Source organism: Lynx rufus, unplaced genomic scaffold (genome assembly GCF_022079265.1).
Source record: "Lynx rufus isolate CCGP_SWC_20201006 ecotype Redwood Valley unplaced genomic scaffold, mLynRuf1.p SCAF_26, whole genome shotgun sequence".
Lineage (NCBI taxonomy): Eukaryota > Metazoa > Chordata > Mammalia > Carnivora > Felidae > Lynx > Lynx rufus.
The window spans coordinates 9226293-9246925 of NW_025814841.1; positions in this window are offsets into that span (position 1 = coordinate 9226293).

Consider the following 20633-nt stretch of genomic DNA (forward strand, 5'->3'; position numbering starts at 1 on the left):
AATCAGAGTTTCATAGCAGATAAACAACCCCCAAACTGATTTTTTTCAGAGCCCGAGAGTGCCAAAATAAAATGTGAATCATTAAGACATGAAGACGCTAGGATATATTTGAAACCCTGGATATATTTGAAAGCTCTTTGTGTTTCCAAAGACTTTAAAATTTGGCTTCATTTAATTTAGCCATAGGGAGATGGCTGGTATAGGTCTGTGGGCCTGTTTTGCGCAAGCACTGAATATAGAAAGGTGTTTAACTACAACTTGGATGCTAATGAGTGCAAATTTCAGCAACTCTGCCACGTTCCCCAGTGAAACTCTGATCTAAAAGAATTATACAAAGCCATACTTCCTCTCTAAGCATAAGGGATTTCCCATGGAAAGAGATAAAGTTCAGAAAGTACAGGTTTGTGTGATAAAGGCTGTTTTCTACCTATTTTAATATATGCTTTGAAAACGCAGGGGTATTAGAAGAAGAGGAGAATGTAAGATCCAAGTTATGTACTGAAAGATCCCGGGGAATAGCTTGCAAGGTATAATAGGATGTAAGATGTTGAGAGATTGCATCAGCTACCCGAGAGCACTGTTTCTGATTAAGAGCTCAAATCTAATGGCCAGGACACCTGAAACAGCTGAATGAAAATAGAATCCCCAGAAGAATCTTTGAAAATAAAATAGGACAGAAGCCCAGAGGCATATCCAGAAATTGCTAAAGGCACCAAGTAAAGAAAGGTCGCAAAGAATAAAAGAACATGGAATCGCTAAAAGAAGGGGGAGAACAAGAAGGGGTATCTTATTAAAATTTAGTGTGAAAAACCGTACTATTGCTACTCCTTGTTACGTATCTAGAGGAAATAAGCTGCTGTGCAGGCCATGATTTATGCTCAGAGATGTTCATCACAATGTTATTTATGATAACTCAACAGTGGAAACCATCTTAAAGGTCAACAGTAGAAGAACGATGAAGCCAAATACGGCGTGCCTGTGTAATACACGATTGTATGCAGCCATGAAAATAATGGTCTTTGGAAGGTTTTACTGAAATGAAAATACTTGTAACATACATACAGTTTAATCTCATCCCTGTAAACCACAACAAACATTTCTTTCTTTCTTTCTTTCTCTCTTTCTTTCTTTCTTTCTTTCTTTTTTAATATGAAATTTATTGTCAAATTGGTTTCCATACAACACCCACTGCTCATCCCAACAGGTGCCCTCCTCAATACCCATCACCCACCCTCCCCTCCCTCCCACCCCCCATCAACCCTCAGTTTGTTCTCAGTTTTTAAGCAACAAACATTTTCTTGTTGCAGGTTAATTTGTTGAAATAGTAATTCCTGTTTTTCCTCCTGTGTTTTTTTTTCTCCCCATTAAAAAAGTGTTTATTTATTTGTTTTTTTGAAAAATTTTTTTAATGTTTACTTATTTTTGAGAGAGACAGAGACAGAATGCGAGTGGGTTAGGGGCAGAGAGAGAGGGAGACACAGAATTGGAAGCAGGCTCCAGGCTCTGAGCTGTCCGTACAGAGCCTGACGCGGGGCTTGAACTCATGCACGGTGAGATCATGACCTGAGCCGAAGTTGGACGCTCAACCGACTGAACCACCCGGGTGCCCCTATTTATTTGTTTTGAGAGAGTGTGAGCAGGGGAGGGGCAGAGAGAGAGGGAGAAAGAGAATCCCAAGCAGGCTCCGCGCTGTCAGCGGAGAGCCATGATGCAGGGCTGGAACCTATGACCTGAGCTGAAATCAAGCGTCAGAAGCTCACCCGACTGAGCCACCCAGGTGCCCCTTTTCTCCCTGTTTTTAAGCAGAAGGCAGGTTTTTGTCACTTTCTGTCTCAGAGATCTGATCAGTGAGCAGAGGCAGTCTGAAGTCAGCTACCTTTTGAAATGTTACTTTTCTAATCAGAAAATGACAAAATGGCTTTTTTAAAATGCTATTAAAACTCCCACTTTAAAGATCATGGAAAAAAAAAATCTTCCAACGCCATTTGGCAAAATGGTGCTGCCTACTCCAAAGTAGCAATGTCTGCTGCTGCCACTGAGTGTCCCGGCTCATCTGCTACGTTTATAGAGCACAGGAAGGCTGGCTGCGGCTTCTGGGCCCAGGAGAAATTGTAAGGCTTTCTTGTCCTTCCAGACTGGTCTCTAGGCAGCACCTCAGGTTCCATTAAGAGCAATTTTGAGGGTTGGTTATGTGTACATATCATGTATTGGGAGAGCCAAGAATGGCAAGGGCCATTATCATCATTCCATTAAGCAGAGGTTTTACTGACCACCACTTCCATAAGATCTTGCAGTACTTTCCAAATCACCCAAAGTGGCTCAGTACAGGTAGTCTGAATCACAACTTATTAACCAGAACAGTGGTGTTTAAACTTTCTTTTCAACAGAGCGACAGCCTGTTCTTCAAACCCCAGCTTGTATGAAGTTTAATGGGTCACCAAGATAAAAGGTGATTTGCTCTGGTAAGTGGTGGTAGAGAGCCTCCAGGACCCAGCTCAGCCCTACTTTTTTCCTGCAGGTTACCTTCTCCTCACCCTCAGGGGGACCCTCAGACCCCCCCACCCCCCAGCGCTCTGTGAGCACAAATAAAAAACTGTAGAACTGCGGGGCGCCTGGGTGGCTCAGTCGGTTGAGCGTCGACTGCTGATTTCAGCTCAGGTCGTGATCTCACGGTTCATGGGATCGAGCCCCGTGTTGGGAGGACACAGAGGATCCTGCTTGGGATCCTCTCTCCCTCTCTCTCTGCCCCTCCCCCGCTCTCTCTCTCTCTCAAAATAAATACACATTAAAAAAATTCCAAGTTTAAAAACATAAGAAAATAAACATTAAAAAAATGCAGAACCTCAACATTTTCAAGAGAACAAGTTGTGACCAAACAGAGAAAAAGAGCAGATGGTCTGAGCACATTGCACATTACATCTTGCTGTGGTTGGTGGGGAGGTAGAGGAGAGAGTAAAAGGGCGTCTCTCCCTGAAAAGCGAGACAGGTTTGGAGATCCTCAGCATCTTTCCCTTCTTGAAACATCATCATCGATACTTGTCTTTAGACTGGGAAAACTGGGAGTGAGATAAGGCTGCCCTGTGAAATTCAGTACAAAACTAAATTAACCCCCTAATTTTAATATATTCCAGGGTCAACTGTACGTTTGGAATGTGAGGAAGAAACATGTTATAACAGTGCTGGATCAGAAAGCCTTTGAGTTTTCAGATCCATCTGGCATGAAGAATTTCTTCACCTTCTCTCTTTTTCCCAATTAAAATTGGAGTTTTCAGCATTCCTCCTGGCTCACTTATCAACTACTCGGTGGCTTCAGGGGAGGGTGAGATAGGGTCCGGGAGTACACTGCCCTTGGGTCTGCAGCTGGACAGAGCTGAGACTAAATCTTGCCCCATTATTCAGTGACTGTGTCAGGGAGTGTGACAGGCAAGCTCCAGCGGCCTTCATTTCCTCTCTGCAAAGGGGGGGTAGGGTAGTAAAAGTGCTTACATCACAGGGTGGTTGTGAGGAGTGAATGAGATGATACGTTTAAATACTTATCACAATGCCTGGTACGTTATATCTATTTATTTTTATTATGAGTTTAGTTTGCGAGCCTCTACAACAGTCATTAGAAAAAAAATCATGGCTACCAATTAGAATCACCAGGAGTGCTTTAAAAACTATAAATAGCTGATGGCACACACCAATTAAATCAAAGCTTTTGGGCCGGGGGGCCTGGGCATTTGTAACTTAAAATGCTACCTCAGTGATTCTAACGTGCAGCCAGGGTGATGGCTGTGGGACTGAATATGAAGCAGAGGGGTGGTGAGAATGTCCCACAGTGTGGGGGAGGGGCGTGGCAGGTAGTCGGTCATCTTGTAGCTCATCTTGTTGGGGACGCTCAGAAGTGCTTGCGTCCCCTGTCATGGCCTCGTGGGGCTGGCTGCCAGGCAAGTGGAAGAGCAAAAACAGCGTCAGGGGGGGGGGGGGGGTGGGGTGGGAAGGGATTTCAGAGAGATGCCTGGAGGTGAAGGAATCAATAACTGGACCTTGATTGCGCATGGCCCCATCCCATTTCCAAAGTGTTTCCCATAATTAACCAGTTCAGCCTTCTCAATAACCCCGTGAAATACAGGAGGCACACGTTATACCAAAGCAGAGAAAGGAGAATCGAGTCACGAACTCATCAAGTCAGTATCTAGTGGGCAGGGTCATGACAAAACCCACATCTGCTGAGCCCACTTGTCTTTCTGGGATACCATCTATGCCTCTTGCTTAGCTCCTCTGCCTGGTGGCTGTTCCACACCCACTCTCAACCAGCAAGGGGAAGTTCTAGAGAACCTCCTGGTTTTGAATGCATGGACCCGGGAGTGTCTTTTTGCCTCTTCCACAAATGACGGGAACAAAGTAAGAGAAGGTTCTAGTGGAGATAAACATTGTAATGTGACTCTCAGTTTTGCATTAGCTAGTGTCCCTCTCCAAGCTCTGAAGTACAGGCAAGCTGGCACAGCGGGAGGAATTCAGTTCTCAACGTTGTGTCAACAACAAGCCTTAGTGCTGCTTTTGTGCTGAGCTCCCGGAAGTCGAATAATGTTTGTGAACATGATGGATTTCAAGCTACTTGTGTTGAATATTCCAGGAAAAGCTAACCTGAGAATACATGATGTCCTCAGTGTCCCACATAACTTCTTAGAAGAACCTGTTCCAAAGTAAACTGTGGTCTGGGTAACAGCAAAGTGCTTACACATACGTGCCCACCCACCATCCCCAGGACAATGACCAAGAATTGGATTTAGCTCTTAGGTACTCTGTGGCCCATGATTTCTTTGACACTCTAGCACTGTTCTGTTAGTTCGTGTAAACTATCTGGTTTCCCTATCCCTGGGGATCTGTTGCGACTTTAAATGTTGTAAGCAGATGATGGGTTTACGGGAATTGCCTAGCCAGCATTGCATCTTGATTTGTGGTCTCACAATTGGTTATGGAGTTGATCTGGATTCAAAGGAGCAAATGACCACAGCATCAGGATGTGGGTTGGTCTTAAAAACAAGGGTGGATGTTCGTGTAGCTACAGCTGTCTGGGAACTAGCTAGTTTGAACCATGAAAGAGACTATCAAGGTGTTTTTCTTTCTTTCTTTTCTTTTCTTTTTTTTTTTTTTTAACTGAGGCTTGGGTTAGTAATTTATTCTGAGACTTCACACTACATCTGAAATCCCCTAGGACCTGAAGGAGTGAAGGGAAAGCTATTTTAATCATGTTTCAGTCATAGCTATGGAGAGAAATATTGTCCAGAAAACCCCTGTTCCAACCATAGGGATTTTTTTCCCACGAGGAACTCAGAAACATAGAGAAACATCAGGTTCACATCTTGCTGTCTGGATTCTGATCAAGGTAATCATCACAATTCTGATAAGCTATCATCAGCACACAAGTGTAAGCCAAGAAGAAGTGAGACTATGGGATAATCAGTCACCCTGCCTTCTTGCTCTTCTTCCAGTATGCTACCCTCCTTCTGCCACAGGACCTTTGATCAGCCTTTCTCTCTGCCTCACTTGTCTTCTCCTAGTTAGCTCGTAACCATCTGCTATGGGTGAATTGTGTTCTCCAAAAAGGTATGTTGAGGTCCTGACTCCAATACCTCAGAAAGTGAACTTATTTGGAAATAGGATCATTGTAGATGTAATTAGTTGAGGTGAAGACGTATTGAAATAGTGTGAGCCCTTAATCCAATATGACTGCTGTCCATATAAGAAGGCCATGAGAGACACACAGGGAGAATACCAGGTGACAGTTGAGGCAGATATTGGGGTGGTGCAGCTGCAAGTCGAGGGATACTAGGGACTTATGGCCACCTAGAAGCCAGGAAGATGCAAGGAAGGATTCTACTCAGAGTCTCAGAGGGAACATGGCTCTGTTGGCACTTTGATTTTGGACTTGCGCCTTGCAGAACTGTGGGAGAATTGATTGCTGTTGTTTCAAGCTGCCCAATGTGTGGAGTTTTGTTATGGCAGCCCCTGGAAAAGAATACACCATCCTTCTGATCTGAATTGAAATGTCACATTTTGGGAAAGTCTTTCAGATCTTTCTGCAGCCCAGAGTACATCTTCCTACCATGCTGTCCCCTACCACCTCATCTTTTCCTTCATGACCCTCATCATGTTTAGCAATTATCACTCAGTTTGTCTTTTCTATTAGACTGCAAAGTCTCCGAGGGCAGAGATGACGTTTCCAGGACTCATCCCTGCGTTCCCAGCAACCAGGGTTGTAGCTGCCATTAGCATCCATTCTCTAGATGTTTGTTGAATGAATGAAAAATGAGGAAATTCTATTTAAAAATGTTATTTCTAGCTTTTCAGAATCATCTGGAGGTTAGCACTTTATGAATGGAAATTTGCTCATTAAAACTCACTTTATCTGAAAGAAGGATTGTTTTTTGGGAGCTTGAAAGCCAGCCTTTTTATATTTAGTCACAATATTTCTCTTCAAAGTACAAAAAAAATATTTAGGCTTTCTTTTATATAAATAGTTTTCAAGATGAAAACAGTGTGAAAAAACCCTGCTTGAAGTGTTTGAAATCTCCCTCTCCTCCCTCCTCCATAAACTGCAATTTAGAATATATTTTGTATATCCTTTTCTTGATGGATTCACCACTTAAGGCAGTAACAGTGCCATTCACTGAATATGAAATGAGTCAACAAGTTGTTCAAAGTATTTTCCTTGCATTTTCCTCAATGCCCTCCACCTTTCTTTGAAGCTGCTGGTGTAGATTGTAAAGTATCTTTCTAAAGCTTTGTATTCCCTTTTGGCCATGTGTGATAGTTACAGGGAACACTATGGAAGAATGAAAATAGGAAGCTCGACTCTAAAGTAATACATGGATGCTAAGTATTTCCTCACCTTCGAGTATTTAATCCAAAATTGTTAAAAACATCATTCTGACTTTTATTCTGGAAGAGCTTCTAAAGTTTGCAAGAAGACCAGGCTTATTACTGTGTTGTCATGTCTGGTTTTGGAGGGAAAGAAAGTAAATATTTCCTTGGGTTATCTCCATATGATTTTTGGCCATTCATCTGTGATGGAGAAGTTTGAAGGATGGGCCCTGAGAGAGGACAATAGCGTGGTGCTGAGGGAGGTGCTATGGGTGTGGGGTGGGCATGGCTGAGTTTGAGCTCCCATTGGTGATGTCAAGCTAGTCCTTAACTTTCTTGAGTCTTAGCTTCCTCACTTGTAAAATGAAAATAATATTTGTAATGTTGCAAAGAAGATGACTTTTGACAATACGTGTAAAGATGCTTGACCATATATTAAGTGCTGTGGATATGAATTGAGGGTGGAATGATTTAGATACAATTATACCTTACACTCTCGTAACACTTTACCACTTAACAAAATGCTTTGGGATGCATTCTATTGCTTGAGATTTAAAATAATCTGTTGAGTGAAATGGGCTAGGCAGTAAGCTACATAGATGAACAGGATACAGTTTCTGGTGGCAAGGAATTTATGGTCTAGGGGAAGAGACAGACAAAAACTAGATAATTTCAATAGTAAGTGCAGTGTACCTACTTTGCATTGTACTTTATATGTGCTATCCCATGAATCCTTATGACCAACTTATGAGGCCGTAATAATTATCTAGGGGACTTGCCCACAATCACACAGCTGGTAAAGGACAAAGTTGGGACTGAAATCTTAGCATATCTCCAGAGTATAAAGCTTGACTACTGCACTTGGCAGAGATTTCATAGGTGTTCCAGTTTTACTGCTGCATATCATATCACCCCAATCTTAGTGGCATTAAACAACAGTCATTTTACTATGCTCATGGATTTTTGTGGGTCATGAATCCATAAAAGGGCACAGAAGCAACAGCTTATCTCTGTTCCATGGTCTGGACCTCAGATGGACAGACTGAAAGACTGGGGTGACTCAGCAGTTGGGGTCTGGAAGGATAACTTAACCACATACCCTGTGGTTGATTCTGGCTTTTGTCTGGGACCTCAGCTGGGGCGGTTAGCCAAATACCTATATGTGGCTTCTCCGTGTGACTACTTGAATTCCCTCACAGCATGGAGTCTGGGTTTCAAGAGCAAGCTACCTAAAGAGAACCAGCCTGCAGCTGCATAGCCTTTTATACCCTAGCTTTGGAAGTCACACAGTGTCATTTACAAGCCCCACTCCACTACAGATTCGAGGAGAGAGAACATAAACCCCATTTTCAATGGGAGGAGTGTTAATGTCATATTGCAGAAACATGTGGGATTGGAAAATCCAATCTGCCACAGTCTACAATAATTCATATTCCTCCCATATGAATTACACTCATGCCCTCCAAGTCTCATCCCCATATGGCATCAGTTTGAAGTCCAAGATCTCATCATTAAATCTGATTCAGTGTGTATGCAGCTCCTTTTATGTGGTTCCTCTGAAGACCAGTGAATTAGAGGCAAGTTATCCATCTCCCTTCTTCTCCTTCCAATATGGATGTTTGTGGGACAAACATTAGATAACTGTGATAAAACTTTTATTTGAAAAGGAGAAAATGAGTAGCACACAGCAGTTACTGGTCCATAACAATTTTGAAATTGGTCTGGGCACATTTTATTTGTTCCTTAGTTAAGGCCCAGTCCTACTGCTTGGGAGTTGTTTTCTTGGCTCTTAGTTCCAACCTGTAAGCTATCCTCCTTTTCTATAAGAAACCACAGGTGTTTGCCACTGAGTGATTTTCTCAGCTGATTTCCTGCCCATAGAAATTCAAAGGTCAAAGGTCTCCTGTCTATGTCCTTTTAAGTCATGTGTGATCTAATTCTTTAGAAAACTATGGATGTTCTGTGTATCTATTTACTGCATTGGATAAAAGTCACACACTTGGAACCCTTTGAGATAAGCTCTCTCTCTTGGGCTTCCTTTGAGACTCTGGGGTAATGTCCTTATAGTTCTTAGAAGATCTATCCTTTAATAGAGATCCGTGAAGCATGCCCTTAAGTTCCTTAGTAGGCCTGTTGTCTATTTGAAAGACTCTATGAGATTTTAACAAAGGATCTTAGGACCCCACCTTGGATTTGATCTTTAGCTTGAGGTCCTTCTTAATTTAAGAATTATTGCTGGCTGAAAACACTGGGAATGAGAAGCAGTTTTGTATTTGAACCTAGTAAGTTATGGCTCCTTTATATTTAACATTTCATTCATTAATTTCTTTCTACATTTTGTTTATTGGAAGCAAAAAGAATCCAGGTGCCATTTTCAATATTATGACTAGAAATCTACGAACCCAGATCATTGAATTCATTAGGTATATTCCTATTTTCCATGTTACTGTGACAGTGTTGCTAAATTCTCTGCCCATAAATAATGGGGATCTCCTTTCTTTCAGCTTCCAATGACATTTTAAAATAAGGCTCCTTTAACTTCTAACCAACAGGCTCCCCAAAGCTTTATTGGTTTCCACCAACCAGTCCCGAAGTCAATGCTGTAATTTTTGGGTTTTATTATGACAGCACCCTACTTCCAGGTATCAAAATCTATTTCGGATACTATGGTTGCTCTACAAACCACCCCAAACTTAGTGGCATAAAACAGCAAACATTTTATTATGTGGGGCAGGAATTCTGAACAGGTATGTGTCTTGTTTCAATCATCATGTCTGGCTCTGAATAATGAGTATCAGTTGGGAAGACTTGAAGATTGTAGGTGAATTGATGGTTGAGGGCTAAAATCATCTGAAGGCTTGCTCAGTTACTTGTGTGGTAGTGGGTGCTGACTAATTAATGTCTGAGACCTTAGCTGGGATTGTTGACCAGACCACCTACACATGGCCTTTCCCTGTGGCTGCTTGGGCTTCACAGCTGGGCTCTAAGAGTGACTTCTAAAAAGAGTCAGGAAGAAACTGCAATTTTTAAGATATAGCTCTGCAAGTCAATAACATCTCTTCTGCTCTTAGTCACCAGCCTGCTCAGATTCAGGGAGAGGGAATATAGAGCCTCTCTTAATGGAAGAAATGTCAAAGTTATTGAATATGATGAGAGATGTGGGTGGGAGATGCTGTTGCAACCATCTTTGGAAAATATAATCTGCCATGATTAGAAACTATGGGATTACAGGGAATGAACACTTGAGGATTCCAAAAAGTCTGTCAGAGGGAGATCATCCCTGATTTGAGTTTTAAAGATGAGCTTGGCAAGAGTATCATCATTTTCCTGACTTCATGGCAAAGGAAACAGAGTTCTGAGTATAATCTCCTAAATGGTTATGGGTATAACCTCCTGAATTACTACTTTGAGATATATATCTATATATCTACTGTTTTGTATATCATATATATGTGATAAGATATATATATGATATATATATTAAATATATGCACTGTGTTGTATATCATATATATGTGATAAGATATATATATGATATATATATAAAATATATGCACTGTGTTGTATATCATATATACGATGTATATATACTGTGTCATATATCATATATATGTATATGTATACATATACATATATACATGTATACATGTATATGTATGTATATACATGTATGTATATGTATGTATGTATATATATACTATGTTAGAAATGTTCACTTTATTTTATAGCCAAACTCAACACTGAAGAAATGTTTAATGATGGTCTATAAATGGCAAAAAAAGTCACCACTTCAAGAGATATAATTCAAATGAATTGGTAACAAGGAGCTATAAATAGGCAGAAACTGATAATCATAGTTCAATGAAGAAAATTCAGGCAGGGGCATCTAGCAAAAAGAATTCTGTAGGAGGAAGAAAAAGAACGGAGAATCTGCCACAGCACAAGGCGAAGGGATTCAAGGCAGCAAATGAAATGGCTATACAATTTGGGGCTAAATATAGCCAGAACCAGTCAACATCTGCTAGTACAGAGGGATGACATCAATTTTCCCCTTAATAACTCTAGGCCACTGTCCCCGGAGCAGTGTTCTGGATGAGGTTGTCTATGCAATACCTTTCCTTGTTCAAATAATAGTCTGACAGTGAATGGAGGGCCATTTGGATCTCTATATGCCCCTCCAAATTGCTGCCCTTGTAATGGAGCTTTGTAGATGGTTACACAAAACTCCTCAAAGTTTTATCTCAGCTTTCTGTCTCATTTGCAGCAATAGGGGCCTGGCCTAATATTTATTTCTTTATCTCTGAATTTAATGCTATGAATAGCTCTAACTTCACATCATTCAAAACACCAGAAGGTATCAATAGACAAGGCATGACATTCTCTCTGCCATTTTTGTCTCCATTCCACTTTCTCATAGGTAGCCGCTGTCCTTAGCTTCCTGTGTGTTGTTCTAGAACTTTTTCATGTATAGATAAAAAAATACCAACACAGATTTTTATTGTCTTCCTACCTTCACCTCTTGCCTATTTTTAAACTTCAAAGACAGTGTATTTTTTCAAGTTTTTATTGATTTACTTTGAGAGAGAGAGAGAGAGAGTGTGAGTTGGGGAGGGGCAGAGAGAGAGGGACAGAGAGAATCCCAAGCAGGCTCTGCACCATCAGCATGGAGCCCCATGAGGGGCTCAAGCCTGAGCTGAAACCGGGAGTTGGTTGCTTACCCGACTGAGCCACTCATATACCCCTCAAAGACAGTGTAATTATGTAATGTGTTTTGCAACTTGCTTTGTTCACTTACTACATTTCTTGGAAATTATTCCCCTCACTTCATTACATGGTGAATTTGTATGTATGTATGTATGTATGTATGCATGTATGTATTACAGGTCTACGGCCATACCACCCTGAACGCTCCCAATCTCATCTGTGCGTATTACAGTCAGTAAGAGAATTCTCAAACCTCATCTCATGGGAGGTAGTGGATATAATACAGATATTGGGATTAGAGCCAAGATGAGTTTGAAATTCATCTTTTCCATTTAAAAACCATGCGCGGCACCTAGGTGGCTCAGTCAGTTGAGGGTGTGATTTCAGCTCAGGTCATGATCTCTCGCTCTGTGAGTTCAAGTCCCACATCAAGCTCGCTACTGTCAGCCTGTCAGTGCAGAACCCACTTTGGATCCTCTGTTCCCCTCATACTGTCCCTCCATCACTTGCACTCTCCGAAAAATAAATAAATATTTTTTAAAAACCCATGTAATATTGGGCAATTTCCTTAATCTTTTAGAGCCAATGTCTTCCTATGAAAGTGGTAATAATGATACCTTGAAGGTTTATAATGAGGCCATCAATAAAAGACTACATATAAATGCCTAGAACGTAGAAGATGCTCAACAAAAAATGCCTGTCATTATTATTTCATCATCTGAGTTTGGAATGACACTGATTGCTCTTCAGGTGCCCCAATAATCATCCTGATCTGGTTCTGGATCTAAGGCTTTCACCCTAAATAGTCTCCATCTCCATTCTGCTAGCACTTTATAAATCAAGTTCTATTGAACTTGAAGCCCTTGCAATCTCTGGTGAACATTAGCAGTGCTGCTAAAAATATCAGTTATGTCGATATTTTGTGGTACTTAAAGGAACAATAAGAAATATGAGATCTTAGACTGAAGCTTGTGTGTTGGCTCAGGTGCATTGGCCACTGTGGCAGACTGCATTTTAGTTTCGATTCGCCACCCTTTCCTGGATCCATGCCATTTGCCATGTGACTTAGTAGTTCCCCTGCTGAAAGGATGAGGTATATATCCTGTCCCTTGGCTTTAGTCTGGGCCATGTAATTTGCTTTAGTCAGTAGAAAGGGGGGGAAGTGATAGTGTGTCAGTTCCCCATTTTTAAGAGGCCTTGTGGGTTTCTACTTCCTTTTTTCTGTTCTGCCATCGCTATGAGGAGAACATGTCTGAGTTAGGCCTCTGATCCTAGGAGGAGGACAAGACATGTGGAGCAGAGCCATTCCAGCTGAACTATCCTAGTCCAACCATCCTTGTAGGGCCCCGCCTTGATCAGCCGGCTCCCAGACAACCCACAGATGTTCAAGGTAAATAATGGTTGCTGTTAAACACTAAGATATTATGGTTATTTGTTACACAGAATAGCAAGCCAACACAACTCACACCTTCCCAAATGGTTAAAAACTGTTGAAAAATAACAAGAAATTTCAGAAAGAACCACAACTACTTGCATACTGATTCATCATGTATATACATGGGCAGGATAGGTGGCAGGGAGAGTAAGAGATGAAATGGTTAGGTATGTTTACAATGCAACCAAACAGGGATGAGGAGGGAATATATAAACTGTCCACAAGTATTTAAAGTACAACTATCTGGGGAGGGGGGGGCAGGTAAAGAGTTTATTGAGCTCCAAGAGGAAACATCTAGGAAAAAATGCATCATTGGTGAGCCAACAAAAATTTCTTAAATTGGAGGGGTGCCTGGGTGGCTCAGTCGGTTGAGTGTCCGACTTCAGCTCAAGTCATGATCTCGCGGTCTGTGAGTTTGAGCCCCGCATCGGGCTCTGTGCTGACAGCTCACAGCCTGGAGCCTGTTTCAGATTCTGTGTCTCCCGCTCTCTTTGCCCCTCCCCTGCTCATGCTCTGTCTCTCTCTCTCTCTCTCTCTCTCTCAAAAATAAATAAACAACAAAAAAAATTTATTAAATTGGAGCAAGAAAAAGTCTTCCTGATCAGATCTGCATCACTCTTGCTCGTGAGAAGCATTAGGGCCCCCTTGCTCTGATACTTTTACATTTAACGAATAAGAGAATAGAAACATATTGTGGAAATAACCTCTGGCCAACTGGATGGGGGCTAGAATCAATAATCCAGCAAAGCTGAGCATCCAAATCTCATTAGACAGATGGGCATCTATCCTGTCCCCAGTGATCTTCCTGCTGTCTACAGCTGTTTGTGAATTTTAGACAATTTAAAAGAGGAAATATTGAAAATAATCTCTTGACCCAGAAAACTGTCTTTTAAAATTAGACATACGGCACAAACAGACCTGATAGAAAGTCTAGGTTAATGAGCTTCGGGTCAGAAAGGAATTGCAATAAAGTCAGGTTGGTCTTTTTAAAGATGGTGCACAGCCTGAGACTATTGTAGAATCAGCGATGGCCAATCTAGGCAGAGGTCTCCTTCCTGTCATTGCTAAATACTTGGGTAGGCTAGTAAGTACTGGGCTGAGAGTCTTTCTTTTTCTTTTCTTTTTTTAAAAATAAAACAGCAAGCCTGAACATTTTAGGGGAAAGTAATTCCAAGAGAAGTTCCTGTTCCTTTGGATAAACACAGGCTTTCAATGCTCCAAATGGCCATTCCAATTTCTTCTTCAGGAAACACATTTTATTCTAAAAGACTCATTTCAAAGTCTTTCTTGCAATTTGGAGAGTCGAATAGTCTGTTGGTTATACAGGAATGGGTTTTATGGGAGTGTTGTCGGGGTTCTCTTGATGGGAAGGAATTCACAAGGCGACAGGGCAGCACAATGTACCTTCTTGCCATTAGCTAAGAAGGAAATGTTCTATCTTTGGTTTTAACAGGGGCTGGGGCTGCATGAATAACTTCTCCTGGTATTAGTAATAATAAACCTCAGAATGCTTTAAACGTAATTTGGATTGGCTTTTGTTGGTTTCTCACAAATGAATTCCTTTCAGCATCTGGAAATCGATACTTGGGAGACTTGCCATAGCTGTCTTCCTAAGGTTGATTGAATTAAAACCATTGGTTTATCCTCTTTTTTTTTTTTTTTTTTTGGATCTTATTCTGCATTAATCATCTTGACTTTCATGGGTTAATACAAAGAATAGAAACTTGAAAAAGTGGGTAGAGAACTGTCATTCCTAGGCATTAAATATTTTAGTGACAGCAGGGTAAGACTCGATTCGAGGCCAAACTAGTAATGTTTCAGGCCAGTAGATTCACATATGTGTGAAAGCCTTTTCTATGTGCATGACAGAACACTCTCCTATATTTGTACATGTAGGAAATACTTAAATCTTCCATTCTCATTTTCAATAAACAAATGAAGAAATTCTCAACATCTTAAAAATGACTAATTCAAAGTCACATAGTAGGTGAAGGAAAAAAAATTCTTATCACAAATGGGATATGTTTTATGATAGAAATTTTAGAATCAGATGACCAAAAAGAAGAAAACTTCCGTCATGTAGAATCTCCCTGACTACAAGTAACAAAAAGTTCTAGGAATCCATATGTGGCAGGTAAGCACTCCCCTCCCTGTGGTCTCCACCTCCATTGGCATGAGGGAGGTAGAGTCCTCAGGACTCTGCAAACACCCCTTCCTTCCCTCCCCTGCAGCTCCCATGGCTTTCTCACCTCTCCCTGCCTTGAGATGGCAGGATGAACTATCCCGGAGCTACTTATCTCACTTGGTCTGGTCCTCCCTCTTGCCCCAAGGCTTGAATGCCCTAAAGGCTCTTGTGCCCCATGTCTCTGACCCTAACCCCCAAATTGTCAAGTCTTTTATATCTTATATATCTTATCAACCTTGAGCCTCCAGCCTTTTCTAAATCTTCTCTTCATCTTGCTGTATCCCTCTCACACAGTGGCTGCTTTCTTTTCCACACCCTCCATATCACAGGGCACAGACAGGGGTTGGATGTCCTTCTTATTCTTCATTGTCACTTCCAGATCCTTCTGCTTGTCTTCTCCCTGAAAACCCTAGCTTTGAATCTCAATCAGATTGGAAACCCTCTTTTTCCTATTGCAGACATCTTCCTACCCTACTTCCCCCCATTCCTCATTTTTTGAAGCATGTTCTACGTCATACTTTCCATAAGGACTATAACCATTCTTGCTATAAATCTTAGAGGTTTTCAATATTCACATAAATAATGATTCTAGTTCACTCCCCTCTCATCTCCTTGACTTCCTCCCCTCCAGTGATGTTGTTCTCTACTCTAGCTCACCCTTCTCTTCCTGGTCATGCCCTAGACCTCACCATTACCAATAACCATGGCATGTCCGCATATTGGTTTGAAGCATACCCCTCTGATGTTCTCTGTTTGCAATTCACTCCCTCTAGTATCCCAATGACAAAATTTTTCCAGCATCACTGGCATGCATGGTCCACAGATCCTTCTTCTTTTCAAAGTCTTTGAACCCCCTCATGTCCTCACCTCCCTCTTTACCATACTTAGATCCTATGGTCCAAATTATATCACTCCCTTGCACATATTGTTAATTTCTTTTCTTTTTCTCCCTTTATCATATTCTCTTGGCAAAACCCTGCTTAAATCCAACTCTCTGCTGATTCTGTGTTTGTTCAACTGACCATGGCTAGAGAAAAGCTCATGATCGTGCTGACTGGAGCCCCTTTCAATTCATGGCCATGAACCTCAAGTGGGCCTTTCTTGTCACCAAGGAATCTCATTACATTTTCCAAGCTCATTTATGCTCCTGCTCCTCAAGGGAACTATTTCACACATTTTTCTCTCTTTTCTAGTGTCTTCCACTATCCTTACTCTCAGCTTGCTGCCTATCACTAAGAAAATAGAGACAATTAGAAGAGGACACTTCCAGATGTTTCCATCACCATATCTACCCACCTAATTGCATCTCGTTTAATAAGCTCTGCCTGGTCTCCTTGGTGGATGAGTCACTTCTGCTCCATCTACAAATAATGCCTCCACTTTAGCACAAGTTCCCATGCTTTCACCTACTCAGGAAAGTTACAAAAATTTTTTTTGAGGGATCCCCTGTCTATATAAAAAATTTTTAAGTTTATTTATTTATTTTGAGAGAGAGCGAGAGAGAGAGAGAGAGCGTGAGCACAAGGAGAAGGGCAGAGAGAGAGAGAGAGAGAGAGAGAGAGAGGGAGAGAGAGAATCCCAAGCAGGCTCCATGTTGTAGGTGCAGAGCCTGAAGCAGGGCTCAATCTCCCGAACCATGAGATCATGACCTGTGCCCAAATCAAGAGTCAGACATTCAACTAACTGAGCCACCCAGGCACCCCTCTATAAAATTTTTGATTAAAAGATGTATTAGAAAATTCATGGGCCCATGTGAGATACAGTGATTTGTTGATGAAGATTGAGGATAATGGGTAGAGAAGTTCTTCTTTTTTTTTTAATTTTTAACGTTTATTTATTTTTGAGACAGAGAGAGACAGAGCTTGAACAGGGGAGGGTCAGAGAGAGAGGGAGACACAGAATCTGAAACAGGCTCCGGGTTCTGAGCTGTCAGCACAGAGCCCGATGTGAGGCTCGAACTCACGGACCGCGAGATCATGACCTGAGCTGAAGTTGGACACTTAACCGACTGAGCCACCCAGGTGCCCCGAGAAGTTCTTATGTATTTATTGTCCCAGCAGCAGAAGTGAAGAGTCTGCATAGTGCTCGGGCACCATTTGTCTTTCCATTCAGATCGAGGGACCATCCCTTTTGTTTCTGATTGTCAGTGTGATGCTTCTGGCTCCTTTCACATCTCCTGTCTTAAGAAAAGGGAACAAGGCTGTAATTACTTTGTCATGGCTCTTCAGAACCGTTTGTATCAAGGTAATATCGACCTTCTTGCCTCTGCATTTCGCTAATACCATTTATTTAATGCTGGTTATCTTATTACTCATAAAGCTGCATCATCCATTATGCGGCCTGTGAATGCTCGCTTCCAAGGGCTCTCTTGAAGGTTGGTTCTGTGCTTCACTGCTGACCACCACAAATGCAAGTCTTACCCAGAGCATGGAGGGAAATCTGAACAACACTTTATGTTACATTTACCACTCAGAAGTTTACTGAATGAATGTAGAACATAGTCTTCTCTTAGCCTAACACGTTAGGCTGTACTCACTGCATTCCTAGGGTGTGCTCGCTTTCATTGCTGACCCCACTCCTGCCTCGCACACACTGCCACCCGGGAAGAAGAATAAGAGGGGCCCATGAGCAGAATGAGAAGAGTGGCTTCACTCACCCCAGACCTTTGTTCATTCCTCTGAACCAACGTGACTTACCATCAACTTGGGAGAGCATGACATTGCCACATTGACTGGAGACCAGAAAGGACGTCATCTGGAAGTGCCCCCTGGTGCTGTAGAGAGAGCAGCTGTCTCATAAAGCCCTTAGGAGAGATAGGCATGTCGCCTCTGAAGACTGCCTGGCACGGAGACTGCAGAGGGACAGGATGACTGACGTGGGTGTCAGTGGCAGGAGCATACAGAATAAAGGATGCCTGCCATCACTTCCCTGCTGTGAACTGGAGGTGGGGTCTGCGGTCGGAACACAGACTGATGTGTCACCCAGGCCCGTACATACCCAGCAGTTGGTGGCAGACCTCTGAAGTCATCCTGTGTCCTATGTGAGTCATCCAAAATCAGCACATCAGCCCCATTCTAGTGCCCTAATCTTGCACAGTCTTGCAAAAGAAATAATGCTTTGGTGAGTGGGAGGAATCCATAGAACTGAGGCCTGGCCCTGGATCCCCAGAATTCCACCATAGACATAGGCCCCGGAGCTCTTCGGGGCAGCTGATTGATTCCAAGGATGCCTGAAGGGTAAGGGAGATATTAGAGATATCCCTGGATAATGGAGAATGTCCTGAAGGGAAAACACAGTCTATGCTCGCCCCTGTCCAGGCTTGGGGCTTTCCATCCAGATGGCAGTGCTGGCCCCGGCCAATGTACCAGGCATTGAAGGGAGACAGAGCACGTCAAGGAAGGCACTCCTGGTGGTTACTAGGGTTCGAAGGTCAGGTCTGGGGACACCCTGCCCAGATGGCCCTAGTGGTCCCTCACCAACTTGGCATCACAAATCAACTGTCATCATATCAGTGAAACTTAACCTGAACACTCTTCTTGAAACATCAAATGTCTCCCTCCAACAACTGATACTCCCAATCCCTCTCTTCCCTTGCTTATATTAGAGATAGCACTTATTTCCATCAGATATATATTTCCTTTTAAATTTCACTTATTGCCTATATCCACCCACTAGAAGGTAAACTCAATGAGGGCAGTGATTTTTGTTTGTTTTGTTCACTTTTCTGTTTCTAGAACTGGAACAAGGTAGGTGCTGTATCTATTGAATGAACGACTAAACCACTTACTGTTGACTTTTTGTTCTTTCTCTTAGGACCACCTGGATTTACGTTTATAGTATTATTTAAAAATTTTATTGTTTATTTATTTTTGAGAGAGAGACAGTGAGAGCAGGGAGAGAGGGAGAAACAGAATCCGAAGCAGGATCTAGGCTCTGAGCTGTCAGCACAGAGCCCAACCTGGGGCTCGAACTCACCAACCGTGAGATCATGACCTGAGTCAAAGTCAGACGCTCAACCGACTGAGCCACCCAGGCACCCCCCATATATAGTATTATTTAAAAGTCAAGACTATGTTGCACATATTATTTACTAACTGGCTTTAACACTATTTCATGAATATTATGTTTCCATTCTTTAGTCTTCTGTAACATTTTAATGACTGCATGTTTCAAAGTTTATTTATTTTGAGAAAGAGAGAGAGAGAGAGAGAGAGAGAGAGAGAGCATGAGTAGGGGAGGGGCAGAGAGAAGGAGAGGGGGAATCCCAAGCACGCTCCATGCTATCAGTACACAGCCTGACATGGGGCTTGATCTCACGAACCACGAGATCACGACCTGAGGAGAAATTAAGAGTTGGACGCTTAAGTGACTGAGCCACCCAGGTGACCCATGACTGCATATTTCATTGTATAGATAAATCACATCTTATTTACCTAGTGCTCTAGTGATAGAAAGTTGCATTTTTCCAAGGACTAACAATTATACTGCAGTGATGATTTAGCCATTCCTGTGATTAATTCTTTAATAACAGTAATTATCATAATTTATTAGGTACTTCCTTTGTGTTAGGCTCTGGGCTCAGAACTTTATTTTTTATTTTTATTAAAAAATTTTTAATGTTTATTTATTTTTGAGAGAGAGAGCACGAGCAGGGGAGGGGCAGAGAGAGAGGAAGACCCAGAATCCGAAGCAGGCTCCAGGCTCTAAGCTGTCAGCACAGAGCCTGACTTGGGGGTCAAACTCACAAGCCATGAGATCATGACCTGAGCCAAGGTCAGATGCTTAACCAACTGAGCCAACCAGGCACCCCTGTGCTCGGAACTTTACATGCACTATCTTAATTAATCCTCTTAACAGGCCTATGAGGAAGTTATTTGAGGCAGGAATTAGTAGAAACTGAGGTTAAGTAACTTGCTCAGGGTCATGTAGGTAGAATGTGGCAGAGCTAGGTTTTAAACCCAGGTATGACTCCACTGGCCACATGCCAAATTGAGATGCTCTGCCAATTTTGCAGGGTAATTTTCTAGAAATGGAATTTCTGCTTGATGCCCAATTCTTAAAAAGTCAGGTGTTTTGGAGAGATTTAATTCATTTATTGTTAGTTTAGGAGAAAGTCCTAGTTACAGCATTTCTTGTCATAGAGCCACAGAAAGAAGAAAACTTAAACATTTTTAAAATATTATTCATACTCTGAAAATAGTACACACATATGATAAAAATTCAAGTTATATCATGGTGTTTAGTGAAAAATGAATCTGCTTTCTACCTCACATTTTTCAATCCTACCAACTTAGAGGTGTCACCATTAATAGTCATTCATATCCTTCCAGAAATTAGAGAACTTAAAAAAAAATTTAATTGTTTTTAGAGAGAGAGTGGGCACACGAACAAGGGAAAGGGGCAGAAGAGAGAGAGAGAGAATCTTAGGTAGGCTCTATGCTTAGCATGGAGCCCAGTGTG